Consider the following 16528-nt stretch of genomic DNA (forward strand, 5'->3'; position numbering starts at 1 on the left):
ATTGGAAGAGACCCTGATGCTGGGAGAGATTAAAGGCAGGAGAAGGGGACGACAGAGAATGAGATGGCTGGATGGCATCACCGATTCAACAGACATGAGCTTGCGCAAACTCTGGGAGTTGGTGACGGACAGGGAGGCTTGGCGTTCTGCAGTCCATGGGGTTGCAAAGAGTTGGACACGACTGAGCGACTGGACTGAATGAAGACTCATACACACAGACACATTCATGCACAGGTGGATGAAAACCACACATTCACACTGATAGCTCCGATTTCAATCCAACATCACAGGAGCACCCTAGCTTCCCCTTTTCCACATTTGCAACTTTTTTGTCTAATAGCGAGAAATTTGGCTCCCACTAGGCTCAAAAGATTTGCTCATTTGCTCAAATTATGATATTCAGGAAGTAGCTTCAGAATGCAAACCCACACCACCAAGGCAAAAAAAGCTTCAGAACTAGAGATGTGAGCGGATCCGTTTTTGTCTGTGGGCTTGAGGGTGTATAAGGAAGCACCACATCCAAGGGTTTCCCAGGTGACTTTTCTCTCTCAAGCCTAGCTATTTTATTCATCTGAACTACAGTTGGGTTCATGTTTCGGTTGGTAACAGCACAGAACTAGAGGAGCAAACCCGCAAGCGCACGAACCACATCAACAAGCAGACGAAACCGGGAAGGGGTTTCCTTAGCTCCAAAGCATCCGCCAGCAGGACAGACCCAGGCGGCCCGCGCGGCCCCTGTGCTGTCAGCTCCGCGCAGGGGACCCAGCAGGCAGCCTGCGAGCGGGACAGACGCGCCGAGGGCCACCCAGTGCCCGCTCACGGGCAGCCGCGGGCGCGTGCGCCGGCAGATCCCTCCGCCGACAGCGGCGATGCCCGGCGGGCCAGGGAAGGCCCAGAGGCCGAAGCGCCCCAGCCCCTGCCCGGGCGACCCCCGGGGCAGAGACCACGTCAGAGGAACTGCCGGGAACAGACTCTAAACAGTGCCTCAGGGACAAAACACGGAAGGCAGGCAGAGGAGGGAGGGGAAAGCTCAGGCCACGGCCTGCTCAGCGAGGTTGGAGAGGACCCCCCACCCTGCTCGCAGCTTCGGGCCAAGCCAAGGCTCGCACCGCCCGAGGAGCACGGCTCAGGAGAGACCCTGGGGGCTCTGCCCTGCACTTCACCCCCAGCCTGCCTCCCCCGGGAACCGCACGACCACGGCCGCTGTGACGGACAGCAGCCCGCAGAGGGGCAGCCTTGGCCTGCGTCCCGCAGAAAGCCCGCTCTCCACAGCACGGTCACCGCCGGACGCGCATCCCAGGTCCCTGGAAAAGCCCCCGTCACAGCGCATGGCGTTTAGTTCATCTGATTCAGAGCCGCAGTTGAAAAGCCCTCTCCCAGGAATTCCGCAACACCCGAGCCACTCCAGCTCCAGCAGGCAGAGGAGGGAGCTGGGAAAGGCTCTGACAGTTCGGCGGCTGCAGCAGGAGAAGCCCAGGAAAGACCTGCGGGACCCAATCTCCCGCCGCCGGTGACCTGACGCCCTGAGCAAGCAGAAGGGGAAGGCGGGTCCCAGCACACACACACCTGTACACGGAAGCAGAGACAGCGGATGCGCCGCCGCTGCACCAGCAGGCACGCAGACCGCAGGGGCCACCACTATGGGGGGGCAGACTCTGCAAAGCAGCCCCGCACGGAACTCAAGGGGCAAGCCGGCGAAAGCGAAACAAAGCCCCAACAAGAACAGCAAACAACGTCCAGCTTTCAACCGAAACAAGAAGTTTACAAGACGTGCAAAAAACCAGGATTGTGGGGGGAAATAAACCAAGAAACTGTCCTTGAGGGTGTTCAGAGGTTAGACTCACTAGACAAAGACTTTAGTCAGCTACTATTACATGCTGAAAGAACTAAAAGAAACCGCATATAAAGAAACTTCAGGGGGGCAGGACAATGCCTCGCCAAGTGTCAGCACACAGAGAAAAACGATGAAAGAGAACCGACTATGACGTCAGCATGATGGATCTGAACTGCAACCACACCGTCGCCAGAGGCTCCGCAGCTGGCAGAGGACCAGGAGGCCTGAAGAGATGTCAACTAGAGCAGCCGGAGGCGGTCAGCGAGGGGCAGACGCCGCGACAACGCTGTTCATTAGCCAGCCCGAACCCGCGGCTCCTCACAGGGCCCTGTCCAACTGCACACAGCACGGTCCACGGCCAGGCCACAGGCTGAGCCCGGAAACAAGCGTCAGTAAGTGAAAAAGCTGAAACTGTGTGAGTACATCCTTCAACCACAATGACGCTGAATTATAAAACAGTGGGCTACTGCCCAGGGGGTCATGAAGAGTCAGATACGACTTGGGGACTAGACAACAGAAGGAAACTTGAGAGATCAATGAATACTTGGAAATAATAACACATTTCTAAATAATCCACGGTTAAAGAAAAAGTACAAGAGAAAGAAGAAGTTAGAAAATATTTTCACCTGAATGAAAATAAAGACACAACAAACCAAAATACGTGAGATGCAACTAGTGTGGTGCTCAGAGAGAAATTTATGGCTTCAAATATCTGTATTCAGAAAAGAAGAGATACCTCAAATCAATGTATGCATTCACCTCCAGATTGAAAAGAGAACAAAAGTAAACTAGAAAAAGAGCAAACAAAACCAACACAGAACCACTACAATATTGTAATTAGCCTCCAACTAATAAAAATAAATGAAAAAAAAAAACCAACACAGAAAAAAGGAGATAATAAAATTAGACTTCATATTAATGAAATAGAAAACAGAAAAGTGATACAGAACATCAATGAAACCGAAAGTTGGCTCTTCGAAAACATCAACAAAACTGCTGAATCCCTAGAGTAGCCAACAAAAAAGAAGACATAGGTTGCAAAAACATGGGAACATGTCCACTGCATCCTCAGAAGCTGAACAAAATGTAAGAGAGCACTATAATTCAACAACTTAGGTGAAATGGAAAAATTTCTAGAAAGTAGTTAATAAAAGTGATTCAAGGAAGTAATAGAAAGTAAGAACAGACCTAGGACAAATAAAGACATTGAATTAGTATCTTAAAAATTTCTACAAACAAAAACGCAGGCCCAGACGGTCCCACTGGTGAATTTTATCAAATACTAAGAGAAGAAATGCCATCGTTACTCCACAAAATCTTTGAAAAGAGGGCAGCATACGTTCCAGTTCATTGTAAGAGGCCAGGGTCACCTGGGTACCAAAGTCAAAGACAACAAGAAAAGGAAACCACAACCCTCCCAGACACACAACATAAAATGTAGTCGTGGAGACCACCACATTTTTAGCAATGAAAATAAAGGTCACTCAGTCATGTCCGACTCTTTGCAACCCCATGGGCTGTAAAGTCCATGGAATTGTCCAGGCCAGAACTGTGGAGTGGGTAGCTTTTCCCTTCCCCAGGGGATCTTCCCTACCCAGGGATCGAACCCAGGTCTCCACATTGCAGGCGGAGTCTTTACCAGCTGACCCACAAGGGAAACCCAAGAATACTGGAGTGGGTAGCCTATCCCTTCTCCAGCGGATCTTCCTTACCCAGGGATCAAACCAGGGTCTCCTGCATTGCAGATGGACTCTTTTTTTTTTTTGCAGGTGGTCTCTTTACCAGCTGAGCCATAAGGGAAGCCTTGTGTGTTAGTGATCTCTCTGTATTAAAAAGCAGAGACATTACTTTGCCAACAAAGGTCCGTATAGTCAAAGCTATGATTTTCCCAGTAGTCATGTACAGATGTGAGAGCTGGACCATAAAAAAGGCTGAGCACCGAAGAACTGATGCTTTCAACCTGTGGTGCTGGAGAAGACTATAGAGAATCCCTTGGACAGCAAGGCAATCAAACCAGTCAGTCCTAAAGGAAATCAACCCTGAGTATTCTTTGGAAGGACTGATGCTGAAGCTGAAGCTCCAATCCTTTGGCCACCTGATGTGAAGAGCTGACTCACTGGAAAAGACCCTGGTGCTGGGAAAGATTGGGGGCTGGAGGAGAAGGGGGCAGCTGAGAATGAGATGGTTGGATGGCATCACCGACTCAGTGGACATGAATTTGAGCAGGAGATGGTGGAGGAAAGAGAAGCCTGGCATGCTGCAGTCCACGGGGTCACAGAGAATCGGACACGACTTAACGACTAAACAACAACAAAAGTCTGCAGAAGAGGAAGCACCAGGAAGTCAGGGAAAGTTTTCCTAAGTCACCTCTCCTCCTCAGATGTAAAGACAACTAGTATCTGATAACGTGAGTGTGGCAGACAGAATAAAGGGCCCTCAGACAAGACCACGCCTGAATTCTCAGACCTATGGCTACGTTAAGTTACACAGCAAAGGAGGACTGTCAGCAAGGATGCAGATGGAATAAAGGTTATGGATCCAGGATGATAAGAAGACTACCCTGGATTATCTGGGTAGACCCAGTGCTGTCACATGGGTCTTCAAAAGTGAAAGAAAGAGGCAGAGGAGAGACATGAAAATATGACTGTGGAAGGTGAGAGATGCAGCGTCGCTGGCTTTGAAGATGGGGGCGAGGGATGCAGGGACGCAGGGGCCTCTGAAGTGAAGGGCTTTGCCAGGCCGCCAGGACGGAAGCCTGCCAGCACCGTGACTGAAGCCCAGGGCACCGAGCTCAGACTGCTGGCCTCCAAACGTATGCTGTCTTCAACCACCAAGTCTGATGATTTGTTAAAGCAACAATAGAAAACTAATACAGTGAACAACAGAAAAGGGTTAAGATTAAATCCTACATAAGAATAAGAGAAAAAGTGTTGAAAGTGAAAAAACATCTCTATAGATAATGAAAGCGCACTAGAAAAATACAAACACAGATTAAGTGAAATTGAGTAACTTCTTTCAAAAGAAGCTACAGAAAAACCAAATAAATCAAGATAGAAAAACACTGAGATGAGATTACAGATCCCAGGAAACTATTACAAATAAAAGTAAAATGTCATTTTAGAATAAAGACTAAGTTACAAACAACAAAAGAACACATAAACTCCACAGAGGATTGCTTAAGATCAACAGAAGAGTTTAGGAAAGAAAAAATTTTAATGAAAAAGAAATAAACAGATTACAGAATGACTGAGAAGAAGCTGACCAACTTAAAGCTTAGGTAATGAAAATCCAACATATGTACAATCAAGGTGTTTCCCCACAAAAAAGGGGGACAGGGCAAGAGAACAGATTACTGAAAACTCTGCAATAAAAAGGTGTATTGAAGGAGCATGCCGGGCTTCCCTAGCAGCTCCGTGGTGAAGAATCCTGCCAATGCAGGGGACCGGTTTGATCCCCGATCCAGGAAGATTCCACATGCCACAGGGCAGCTAAGCCCGTGCGCCGGAACCACCGAGCCTGTCTCTTGAGCCCGGGAACCGCAACTCCTGAGCCCACGAACTCCAGAGCACGTGCTCTGCACGAGAAGCCTACATGTCAGAACGAGAGCAGCGCCTGCTCAGAGCGACTGGACCAAGGCCCGTGCAGCAGCAGAGACCCACACACCCCGGAGTGGCGTTCAGCATACACACACAGTCACCGAACACACAGGAAGAGCGCCGCGCAGAGCGGAGACAACGCACCGTGACAGTGAGCACGCAGGTACAGCCTAGGAAAACCTCCGGACTCGAGAAGGCCGTTCAGGCAAAGACCACGGTCACTCGCGAGGGAAAGGAAACCGTCACGAGTCTGACAGCAAGGTTTTATGCTGTAAGACAACAGAAAAACACGTTTAAGATATTCAAGGAAAAAACACGCGAGACGAGCGTTTTATATCTAGTCAACCTGACATTCAAGACAAAGGACATGGAGAAACTATTATCAACGAGCAAGAATTCAGGAGGCATCTTTCCTTGAGTCCTTCCTGAGAAGCCAACCGGAGAACAAACCTCAACCCAGAAGCCTGGAGGAGTGCTCACAGGATCTTCCCAGCAGGATGCCCTGAGCAAGGGTCCCGGGAGAGAAGGCGGGCGCCGTGCAGCGCTCCAGCGCTGGCCCTGAGCCCGAGGGAGGGGGCTGGACGACACACGGGTCGCTGGGCCAGAGACACTGGGCTGCCTTTAGCAAGGACAGGGCCGCACGCAGAGCGGGGGAGGCGGGCTCCGGTCCCCCTGTCCTCGCAGAGATGGACCGGGAAGGCCAGCCGTGCATCCCGCAGTCCTGGGAGTGGGGCCCACCCAGCTCTGCTCGGTGCCAAGTCCCGAGAGCAGCGAGCCCCGCGACCTCCAGACACAGCTCTCAAACACGTCTCCCACTAAAGGAGCCGAGGGTTTCTGAGGACCACGAGGTCCAGGGGCGGGAAGAACAGGAAATGAGCCGAGGATGCTCTGGGGAACCAGGGAGCCAGGACCTCTGTGAGCAGACGAGGGCGGTGCAGGAAGGGTCCAGGCGTCAACCTGAAGGGCTCCCCCTGTCCAAAAATGAGATAATCTGAACGTAAAGAAGGGTCAGCATTACACATCAAAACTCATCAAATGTTTAAGTCTATTAACGCCTAATTCCCCAGTAAAATCCTCAATCGGTCACGTCTGGAGGATGATGGAAGGCAAATGATTCACTACTTCGAGAAGTGACAGAGAAATCCACCTTCAGCTCATTACATGAGCTGCAGCACCAGAGAGCCAGGGCAGGGCTCCCACTCCACGTCCAGCCCCGGAACAGACACAGGAGCTCAGGGGAATGGCTCCACCTCGCACCGAGCGCTCATCAACGCCCGCACCCCGGGGGCAGCGCTGCGGGGGGCCCACACACGAGGCGCTTCCCGAGGGGGCAACACAGCTGCCGGAAGCAGTCTCCCCAGAGAGCAAACCCGAGCCCACCGCCCACCCCAAGGAAGCCAAGGGCAGGGAAGACTCACAGGACCACGGTGCCACCAGCGGGGACCGCCCCAGCCGGAGGGGGCCTGCCACCACCGCCCCGGCCAGACCCAGGGCCTGGTAATGCCAACACCACGCCAGCCATACCCGAGGGCTGGCGCCCGGGGTACACCCGGGGTAACGCCAACACCACCCCAGCCAGGCCCAGGGCCGGCGCCTAGGGTAACGCCAGTACGCACCTGGGACGGGGCTCTCGGGGAGGCCACTGTCTTCCAGTTTATGTCTTCCTCTGCTGCTGGACCAGTTCTCTACACACTATCTCAAAGTCCTAAGTGTGATGTTTCTACTTTTTTTCCCTTTGGCTGCACGGGGATCTCAGTTCCCTGAGCAGGGATGAAACTCACGCCCCCTGCGGTGGAGCCAGAGCCCGACCACTGGACCACCAGGGAGCCCCTGACGCTTCTGTTTTAGGAAAAATGCTGTCACTGGCTCTAGCAGCTACTACTTTTTCTATTTTTGCACCAAGTACTTAGAAAGGCAAATGGATGTTGGCTTTAGTTCTCACACCGCAGAAGGATTCTGTGCCTGAGGCACTGTGGATAATTCTACACGGGTGGGAGGCCACCCATCCGAGAGCTCTGGAGATGCTCCTCTGGCCTTGAAGGTGAGGGCCACCTGGTCACGGGGCCTGGGTGGCACCCAGAACCAGCTGTCCTGTGGTACGGCTTCCATGTCCAGCAAGTAAGAACTAGCCCAGAGGGAAATCATCAACACGACTGTCAAACGGTGGTCACGGGCGGCGGGTGAAACAGCCTCCTCCTACGACAGACGTGGTGGGCCTCCCTGCGCGGGGCCGGGCAGCCCCTGCCCCCCACCCCCGACAGCCAGAGGGTCACTCTGAAGCTGGTGACGAGGAGTGTGGGGCTCCGCCCAGCAGGGAGCACAGCCCCCTAAACTGACCAGAGACAGGAGGGAGGAGAGGAGCAGAGAGGATGGATCCAGAGCCCAGGTCTGCCGAGACCGACTGCACGTGTTTCAGCTTCCACAGCAAAACACCTGAAGGCAGAGGCAGCCCATCAGAGGCTCTTTCCACGGGTTGGAAAAAATACCGTCTCAATTCTAGGCGTGTGTTCTGACTTGGGGAACATACAGTTATTTTTCATCTTAAGAATTAAAGCAAGCACCTTCCAGGCTGCTGTAACATGGGAGTGCCTGTCAGAGCAGGATCCCACGCGCACACACCCCAGTTCCCGCCCTGCAGCGGCCACGCGGACTCAGCGGCTTCCTAACACAGCGACCAGCTTTCGTGTAGGCCCCGACCAGATAACGCATGCTTCTCCACTCCTCACGCTGCAGATGCAGCAGATTAAAGGAAAACACTTTAAGTCATCTCACCCAATCAGAGGAAAGACCCCAAAGTTTGGCAGCACCCCCAGTGAGGACCCTGGAGACCCCTACCAAGTCACGTTCACCTGAGGGCCCAGTAACCCCATGTCCAGGGACAGACTCTGAAGACCACCTCATCAGACACATAGCAACACTTGTCCCAGGTCAGGCGCTGCAGTTCCACAGCCAGGCTGCAAAACCACTCACACCCCCCCCAGAAAGGCCTGATACATACGTGCATCCCAGGCGCTTCAGTCTCGTCCAACTCTTGCGACCCCATGGACTGTAGCCCGCTAGGCTCCTCTGTCCATGGGATTCTCTAGCCAAGGATACTGGAGTGGGTTGCCCTTCCCTTCTCCAGGGGATTGTCCCAAACCAGGGATCAAACCCAGGTCTCTTGCGTTGCGGGAGGATTCTTTACCAGCTGAGCCACCGGGAAAGCGCAATACATACACAGACCACTGAAAAAAAGCAAGACAGGGTCAGCAGTGCTCGTTACATTTTTATGATTTAACAGACAGGAGGGAAAACAAGGTAAGTTACAAGTATTAATGTATGTGTGAAGTGCTTATTTTGGCGCTTCTCCGTTGATGCTGGTGGTAAAGAGCCTGTCAACCAATGCAAGAGACATAAGAGACGCAGGTTTGATCCCTGGGTTGGGAAAATCCCCTGGAGGAGAGCATGCTACCCACTCCAGTATTCTTGCCTGGAGAATCCCATGGACGGAGGAGCCTGGTGGGCTACAGTCCATGGGGTCACAAAGAGTTGGACACAACTGAAGTGACTTACACGCTTATTTTGCAGGATAAAGCAGAAATAAAGATGGTTGCCTATAAAGAGTGGAGGAGATATGAAGGCAAGTAAGCTTTCTGATTTTATCTTTTATATAATATTGACTTTTGAGCGGTGTGATTACCTTTACATTAAAATGTAGAAAATAAAGACATATCAAATGAGTGACCATACTGCAAACAAAGAATGTTCACCAAGGGACTTTATTCACCTGAAGCAGAATACGAACTAAAAACGAAAAAACACCTTAAATTCTGCTGAGTGATTTCACTAGCAGTGGCAACATAATATTTTCATTTTGCCTGTGTTATATGTACTTTAGCACAAAACAAAATGTAACTATGTCAATGCCATTAAGAATCAAAATTTTCAAGAAAAAGATATAATTAAAAAAAAGACAAATTAAGTAAAACTGTATAATTTTAAATTTGTTTTGAAAATATCAGTATGAACTATCGATGTTTTAAAAATTTATCTCCTAGCTCTGTGCACGAGACCAGTGCTTAAAGCCGCAGTCACACACAAGCACGCTGAACACACCTGGGCCCTGGATTCTGGTTTCTAAACACCCTCCTGCCGGGAGGGGACCACAGCGCCCACAGAAGGAGCCGCCTGCAGCTCTGCAAATGTAGAGCACGGCTGCAGAACGGACATGCCGCCAGGACGTGCCAGGAGCCAGCTCCGCGGGGCTCCCACAAGTCGGCCATGACAATCTGAGCGCTATGACAAAGAGAGGAGATTTCAGCGGACTACGATGTAACTGATAAATCTGCTAGTCTGCACTGATACTCAAAGAATCAAAGGAAAAAGGAAAACATCTGCCGCGGAGGGGGGATGCTGCAGCCCCTGCCCCCGGAAAGGGGTGATGAGGGGAGAAGACACAGCGTCCCGCCTTCCTCGCGTGTCACAGGCGAGGGAAACGCACGTGAAAGGCAGGGGGAGGAACAGCCCGACAGAGCGGGGCCGTCCCGACAGGACAGTCTGAGGGCGGCGCACAGGACGCCCAGCACCGCCGCCTGAAGACGCAGGGTCCCCGGCGGGTGGCGCCTGCGGGTGGGAGCAGCCGGGCCTCGGGGGCCAGCTGCAACTTATCCTCAGACGGCCGAGCCTGCGGAGGGCGGCCCCCAACTGCCCGCCGTGTTGTTCAAGGGCCAACTGTCAACGGCAAAGCAGAAAATGGCAAACAGACCCAGAACACAGGGACATTTCTGCAAGACAACTGGCCTAGTCTCTTCAAAAAGTCAATGTCCCGAGTGGGGAAACCGGACTGCGGCTTGGCCGCTAAATGCCACGAGGATGACCGCTCACTCCCTCCACGGCCGTAGTGCTGGGGCGAGAACGTGCCTCTGTGTCTCTCTTCTTCCGTCGGGGGGCGGTGGGTGGCATGCAGCCCACAGGACCTTGGGTCTCTGACTGGGGACTGAACCCGGGCCTTCGCAGGCAATGTGCTGAAGCGTGAGTCCAAACCACTGGACTGCCTCTTCTGAGAAGAAAAGGACGCTCAGTGGAAACGTGCTGTGACCCCTGCTGTCTCCTCGGAGAGTCCGAAAGCACGGGTGGGGGACACGCGCCAGCGCTCCAGCTCAGGGCCGGAGCAGCGGCACCTGGACCTGCTCCCAGCCCACCACCCAGCCTTCAGGACACACGCACATCGGCCTGCAGCCCGAGCCCCGGGCTCCCGGGAGCTGCCAGGCACAGCTTGGGCACCGGCGCCACCCTGCACCCGGGCGGCCTCGCCCTCGGACGTGGCAGCCTTCCCACCAAGGCTACTGGTGCAGAGCCGGTCCACACTGAGAGCGAGCCGCACCTGCGGAGGGTGCAGAGCCACGGCTGACACGTTCCCGGGGAGGAGCTGCCTCACGTGCAGAGAAGCCACCACGCAGAACTGGCCGGGCGGAGCCCGAGAGCCGGATGGAGGCCAGAGCACACTGCGGGGGCTGAACTCAGAGACCTAGGCCCGCAGCTACCTCCTGGAGACACGGCGGGGCACCCTGATGCGGCCCGAGCAGCACATGGGCTCCGTGCAGGACTGCGGCCCCTGTCCACCCAGAGGCGCTCCGGGTCACAGACCAGGGCCGCCGGGCTAGCTCCACTCTGGCTTCGAGGGCCCTCCACGCTCTGCCAGTGCCTACTCTGGGCGGCCCCACCAGCCACAAGTCTGACGGGCTGCCGCTGGACGTGGTTCAAGTGTCTGCGTGCGTCCACGTGGCACCCGAACTCCCACTCCAAACGGCACACGCCCCGGGCTGCCCCCTCCCGGCAGGCTGACCACGGGGCAGGCTCAGTCACTGGGCCCTGGGTGAGGATGGGCCCTCTGTTTAGGCCTGCGGGCTTGGGGCGGGCAGGGCAGGGCCGATCGGATGGAGGAGCCATGGCGGGCAGTGCCCAAGGTCAGCAGGGGACGCCCCGCCCAGGCCCAGCATCTCCGGTTTCTGGGGTGCACGGACTTTGCTAGGGGGCAGGTGGCTGCCGCAAGGCCTGCACCCGAAGGAGAGCGGAACACGAGCAGGGTAAACACCTGAGCAAGGCGGGTGACGGGCCTCACGACAGGACATGGCCCGAACGCCGGGGCCGGGCTCCGCGCCTCACTGCCGCTTCTCACGCAGGGTCTCTGCTCCGCCACCCCCGGACCCCTCGGCACGGGACGCAAAGGTCCTTTCCTCTCCAAGTGGTCTTCCGAGAACGCACTTCTCACACTGCCCATCACCCTTGCCTATGCCTGCCTGTGCTCTTCCTTGGAGAGCGCACTCTGCCTTCTTCTCTGTCCATCCCCACCACGACCCTGCAGCGTGGCCCCAGCAGGTAGAACAGCGCCAGGTGAGAGGAGAGAGGTGAGGAACCTCCGCAGAGGCAGGCATCTCCAGCTCTCCTGGGCCCTCTACCTCGGAAACAGGAGGAAGGAAAAGAAATGACTTTCTTTCATTCCTCACGATGCCTTCCAGGATACCAGCTGCCAAAAGCACACATCAGATAGTTAACTAGAAGTGATCTAAATACCCCTGAGTGATGAAAATCAGGCGTTGACGAAGCCTAAGGGAGAAGGGAGGGAAAGACAGGGAAGTGGAAGGGGCCGAGGCTCTGACAGGAAGCCTGCCGTCACTGGACACTGCAGGGAGGCCAGCCGGGAGGCTGCGGGGTGGTTGGGGCGGGATTCCGTGCAGTTGAATTCAGTGAGACACCAACTGTAAGCAGAAACGATGCCTCCTACAGCTTACATCAAGTCCTGGGATTTAAACAGTGCCTTAAACATGGAGCGGTAACCAGGAGCATGACCGTCACCTCTCAGCCGCATGCCTCGTGCAGAGAAGCTCAGGAGGAAACAGCGCTGCTGAGGGACAGTCGGAGGCGCCCCCGTGTGCCTGCGCCCGGCAGTCCTCCCAGGGAAGGCGGGAACGAATGAGAGCAGAGCTGGGAAGGAGGAGCTGAGGCCGGGCAGGGACACGCAGGCAGGGAGGACAGACTGACCACGGTCACAGCGCCTGTGCTCCCGCAGCCCAGGACCTGAAAGACAACACACACGCCCTTCACCACGCACTGAGCACAGCGGCCTCGGCGCCTCTGCACAGACGCAGGGCCTGATCCACAGCCCTGACGGTTCCCCTCGAGCCTTTCCCAGCGCTTCAGGAGCACTCCTGGCACAGAGCGAGCCACTCACAAACCTCCTTCTGTGTGTGGTGACACGAAAAAACAGCAGACGTATCACGCCCGAAAACATCGGGAATTAACAGTATGTGTGGGGTGATGTGGACTCAAAGTCTGTGCTTTTTTCCAGTACAGGAGATTAACTTCCTGAAGACTCATAGAATCTCTTAACTTGTGCTACATCTTTTCCTGAGAAAATGTAAACCACCACAAGCAGATACCATCTGTTTAAGGATCACAGGAAGCGCGCACCCCTGCACGGACAGCCTGTGGCAGGCCCCGAGTATGAACTGGTGAGAGCAGTCTCCTCTCACAAGATAACTCTGCATGGAAATTAAGTCATAACTGCAATTTGGCTTGTTTAGAGCACTTTTTAAAAACTCCAACTAAATCCTTCCTCCTCTCCTAATTTTAACACCGTGATGTAGAGAAGACATCAAAAATTAATATAAAAAGTCACAAAAATGCCTTAGCAAACTGGTCTCATGCAAGTCTGAGATGGCGTTTTTCAAAACTATGGACTTGATCTCATCAGAGTTAACTTCAAAACAAATAACTTCCCTTTTTTACAAACTTGAGAATGCCCACAGAAGCTTCTGATGGCCAAGCTGGGCAGGGGTTTGCTTGCAGAGAGGTGCATGTATGTGTGTCTATGGACAGTCACCCAAAATGCAAGGAGAGTCTAGGGGTCTGGCAATTCTCTTAAGCAAGCAGGATGGTGTGGGTCACAGAAAAAAAGATAAAAGAAGATACACAAATGACTCCATCGTTACTTGGGTCTTAAAAAAAAACAACAAAAAACCGCAACTGGAAAAACGCTCGAAATTCTGCTCTGCAGTTTGATTCGGGCTTTCACTACTTACACTTGAATGTCATACCCAGAAACACGCACGGTAACCGAGAAGCATCAGAACCGTGCAGAGATGAGAAGCGTCTCGTGTGCTCCCTGAGACGTGTAAACGAGGCCCCGGTTGCTCCTTCCTGGAAGCGCACAGAAAATGAAATACTGTACCGGGGTGGGGGGACACCCGAAAAGCACAGCGTGTAAGGCGATCCGTGGCGGTGGCGGAGGGCAGAGGCCATCAGGACAGATACTCACCAGGCACCTGTCTGTCGGCCGGCGACCCCCGCCCCAGGGCGACTGCGGCCCGGGGTCCGCCGCGTGGTCAGCCGGAGAGCCCACGCCGGCCGGCACGCCTGTCCCCGTGCTCGCCCGCGGCCGGCCCGGGGTCCGCGCCAGCTTCCACCGCCTCGCGTTCGCTCCGCCGGCCGCGCGGCCGGAAGAGGCGCCCCGAGTGCCCCGCTGTCAGCCGGGCCGGAGGCTGCGGGGCGCGCAGCTGGAGCGGCGTCCGGGCGCTGAGGCCGAGTCCCCCGCCCGGGCGGGGTCCCCGCGACGGCAGGACGCCCCCGCCCCGCCCCGCGCAGGCGACGCCGCGCCCGCCCGGCCCGACCCCGGCCTCGCCCTCCGGCCCCGGCCCCCGGCCCCTGGGTCCGGCCTCGGCCCCCGGCCCCCCGGCCCCGACCCCGACCCCGACGGCTCGCCTGCACGGCCGGCCCCGGAAGCGAGCCGCGCACTCACCGCGGGGACCCCACGGCCGCGGAGGCGTACGCGCCCCATTCATCGGCCTCGGCTTTGTCCACCCCCGGCCCCTCCCGCGCCGCCGCCGCCGCCGCCGCCGCCGGACGCTGCACCCCTCCCAGGGCCCCGCGCGGCCGGGGCGGGGCCGGGGGCGGGGCCGGCGCGCGCAGGCGCAGTGCCCGCACGCCCTCCTCTCCCCGGGGCCCGGCCGGACGGGCAGCTCTAGGTGCCGAGGCGCCGCTGATGGGGCGGGTCTGGGCCGACTGCGCAGGCGTAGTCCCGCCCCCAGGGCCGGCGTGTGTGACCGCGCAGGCGCACTCCGACCCCGGGCCGGCGTGGGCCGATTGCGCAAGCGTAGCCATCACTGTGAGGGCCGGCCGCGCAGGCGCAGTGCCCGCGTGCCGGCCCCGCCCCCGGGCGGCCAGTGGGGAGGCCGCGAGGTACTCGGCGCTGACGAGACTGGGGGCGTTGGAGGGACGGGGGACGTTGGCGGGGCGAGCCGCCGGGGCCTTCCTGGTGACTCGGCGGCAGGGCGGGCGCACGCGGGCCGCGGCATCGGGAGCTGCGGCGCGACGGGCGCCCGGTTCCGCCTGCAGGTGCGCGCAGGTGCGCTGCGCCCCCCGGCCGCGGAGCCAGGAAAGGCGCGCGGGCCTTACCCGGACGGCGTCCGTCCCGCCGAGGGGCTCCGGGGGGCTCTGCGTGCGCGCCGGGCGCGTTTAGGCGCTGGAGTCAAGGGCGATAAGGTGCAGCCGTGCGCGAGTGCGCCGGGCGCAGGGGTTAAAGCTTAACGTGTGGGGACCGGGGGGCCCTTCGTCTCGGGAAAGCCGCGGGCCGGGCTCGCTCTCCGTGTCTGTCCCGGACACTCAGTTTCCTAACTCACAGTAATTCACTGACCAAATAAATTCTGCAACTGATTTTGTCACCCTGTTCTAGACTACAACTTGGTACGAGAACGAGACACAGGTTCATTCCCTAAGTCTCACTGTAACGGTTAGGACGTCTTACGTTCAACAATGACTGGTCCAATTCAGTGGGGTCAGTTGGCCGTGTTTCCGTCTGCCCGGAGCCCTCCGTGTCTCCCCCCACAACGGCCTCCACGACCCCCGCCCCCCAACTCTGCCTGCCCGTCCGTGACCCCCGCCCTCTGCTTGCCTGTCTGGCCTCTGATCGCACTCCAGCCCCAGAGGCCTGACCTCTGCGACAGGCAGGCGAGAACTTAGGACCTTCTCCCACCCTCTTTTAATTTGCTTATTATCAAATCTTAAGTTAGTCGCAGCAGGTTTTGTTCCTTTTGTTCTCCTACCCCAGCGGCTGCTGGGTTCTGTCTGGCCCAGGACGGTGGTGGAGGTCTGTTGTAAAGCTGGAGGCTGGTGGGTGGACAGTAAAGGACGGCTGCGGTCTAAATCCTGCCGCCAGCGTTTTTTATTTGACCCCAAGCTAAGCATGTTTTTTCAGTTTTCAATGGCTGGGAAGAAAAAAGAATATTTCATGATATGAAAATTCTGTGAAATTCAAATGTCAGTGTCCTGACCGGAGTTTTCTCAGAACAGAGGGGAAACCTCTGCTTCACGGGCCACCTCCAGCTGTGTTCACCACGCAGGCCACGTTGAGGAGCTGGGGCACAGACCCCGTGTCAGGCAAGGCTAGGAGTATTTGCTCTCCGGCCCTTTGCGGAAAAAGTCATCAGCTCGTGCCCTAGATGAATGGGCAGCCTCTTACCTGGTCCCATGGCTTGTCATTCCTCCACTGACTGTCTCACGGGGGTTGCTGTCTCATGGTCAATGCTGGATCTTAAAACTTCGGTGGTGGTGCCCACACTGCCCAGCTCCTGCCGCCTGCCCGCACTCGCTGACTCCGCTCCAGCCCAGGTGGTCTCCTGGGCCCCACCTCAGGGCCTCTGCACGGACTCTTCCTGAACTGGAATGCTCTTCCCCACACGTCTGCCTGTCTCACCCTTTACCTCTGCAGATCTTTGCCAGATGTCATCTGGGGCGGGGGTGGCTCTTTCTGGTCTTTCCCTACAGAGCAGTACCCTCCCCATCTCCCAGCCTCATTCTCCTCTGACATTGACCTGTTTGTGGTTAGCCTCTCAGGGTGGAAGGAGTGCTCCAGGGGCCAGGGCCTGCTCTTCCTGTGTGATGATGGGTGGTGCCCAGTTCCCTGCATCTTGGTGGGTGGGCTGATTGCGACCCCACTGTGGCCTGGCACTGATCTGAAATGGATGTAAAAGGTTCCCCTGGCTGGTGACGACAACCCTTCCCCAAGGGCCTCACCAGTTCCCCCCTCCCTCCTTTGTCTGCGTGCGCTTCTCCCACCTGCAGC

At 56.2% G+C, this 16528-nt stretch overlaps 1 protein-coding gene across 14 annotated transcripts in view; it reads right to left on the reverse strand.

The window, feature by feature from the left end:
- ZBED4 (zinc finger BED-type containing 4) overlaps positions 1 to 14322 on the reverse strand; it is a 28585-nt gene extending 14263 nt beyond the window's left edge. For 2 of the 14 annotated variants that reach the window (XM_061124295.1, XM_061124297.1), the window contains exons 1-4: positions 14207 to 14322; positions 13491 to 13608; positions 9526 to 12486; positions 8429 to 8654 (exon numbers count right to left, since the gene is read on the reverse strand). The gene's annotated coding sequence lies outside the window, so the exon portion shown is untranslated. Of the gene's footprint in view, positions 1 to 5574; positions 5700 to 8428; positions 8655 to 9525; positions 12487 to 13490; positions 13609 to 13726; positions 13816 to 14206 lie in introns of those variants that run through there. The other 12 variants (XM_061124299.1, XM_061124305.1, XM_061124302.1 and 9 more) reach the window with 12 other exon arrangements.
- Between the last annotated feature and the right edge of the window lie 2206 nt (positions 14323 to 16528).

The sequence above is a fragment of the Dama dama genome, chromosome 22 (assembly GCF_033118175.1).
Source record: "Dama dama isolate Ldn47 chromosome 22, ASM3311817v1, whole genome shotgun sequence".
NCBI classification, from domain to species: Eukaryota; Metazoa; Chordata; class Mammalia; order Artiodactyla; family Cervidae; genus Dama; species Dama dama.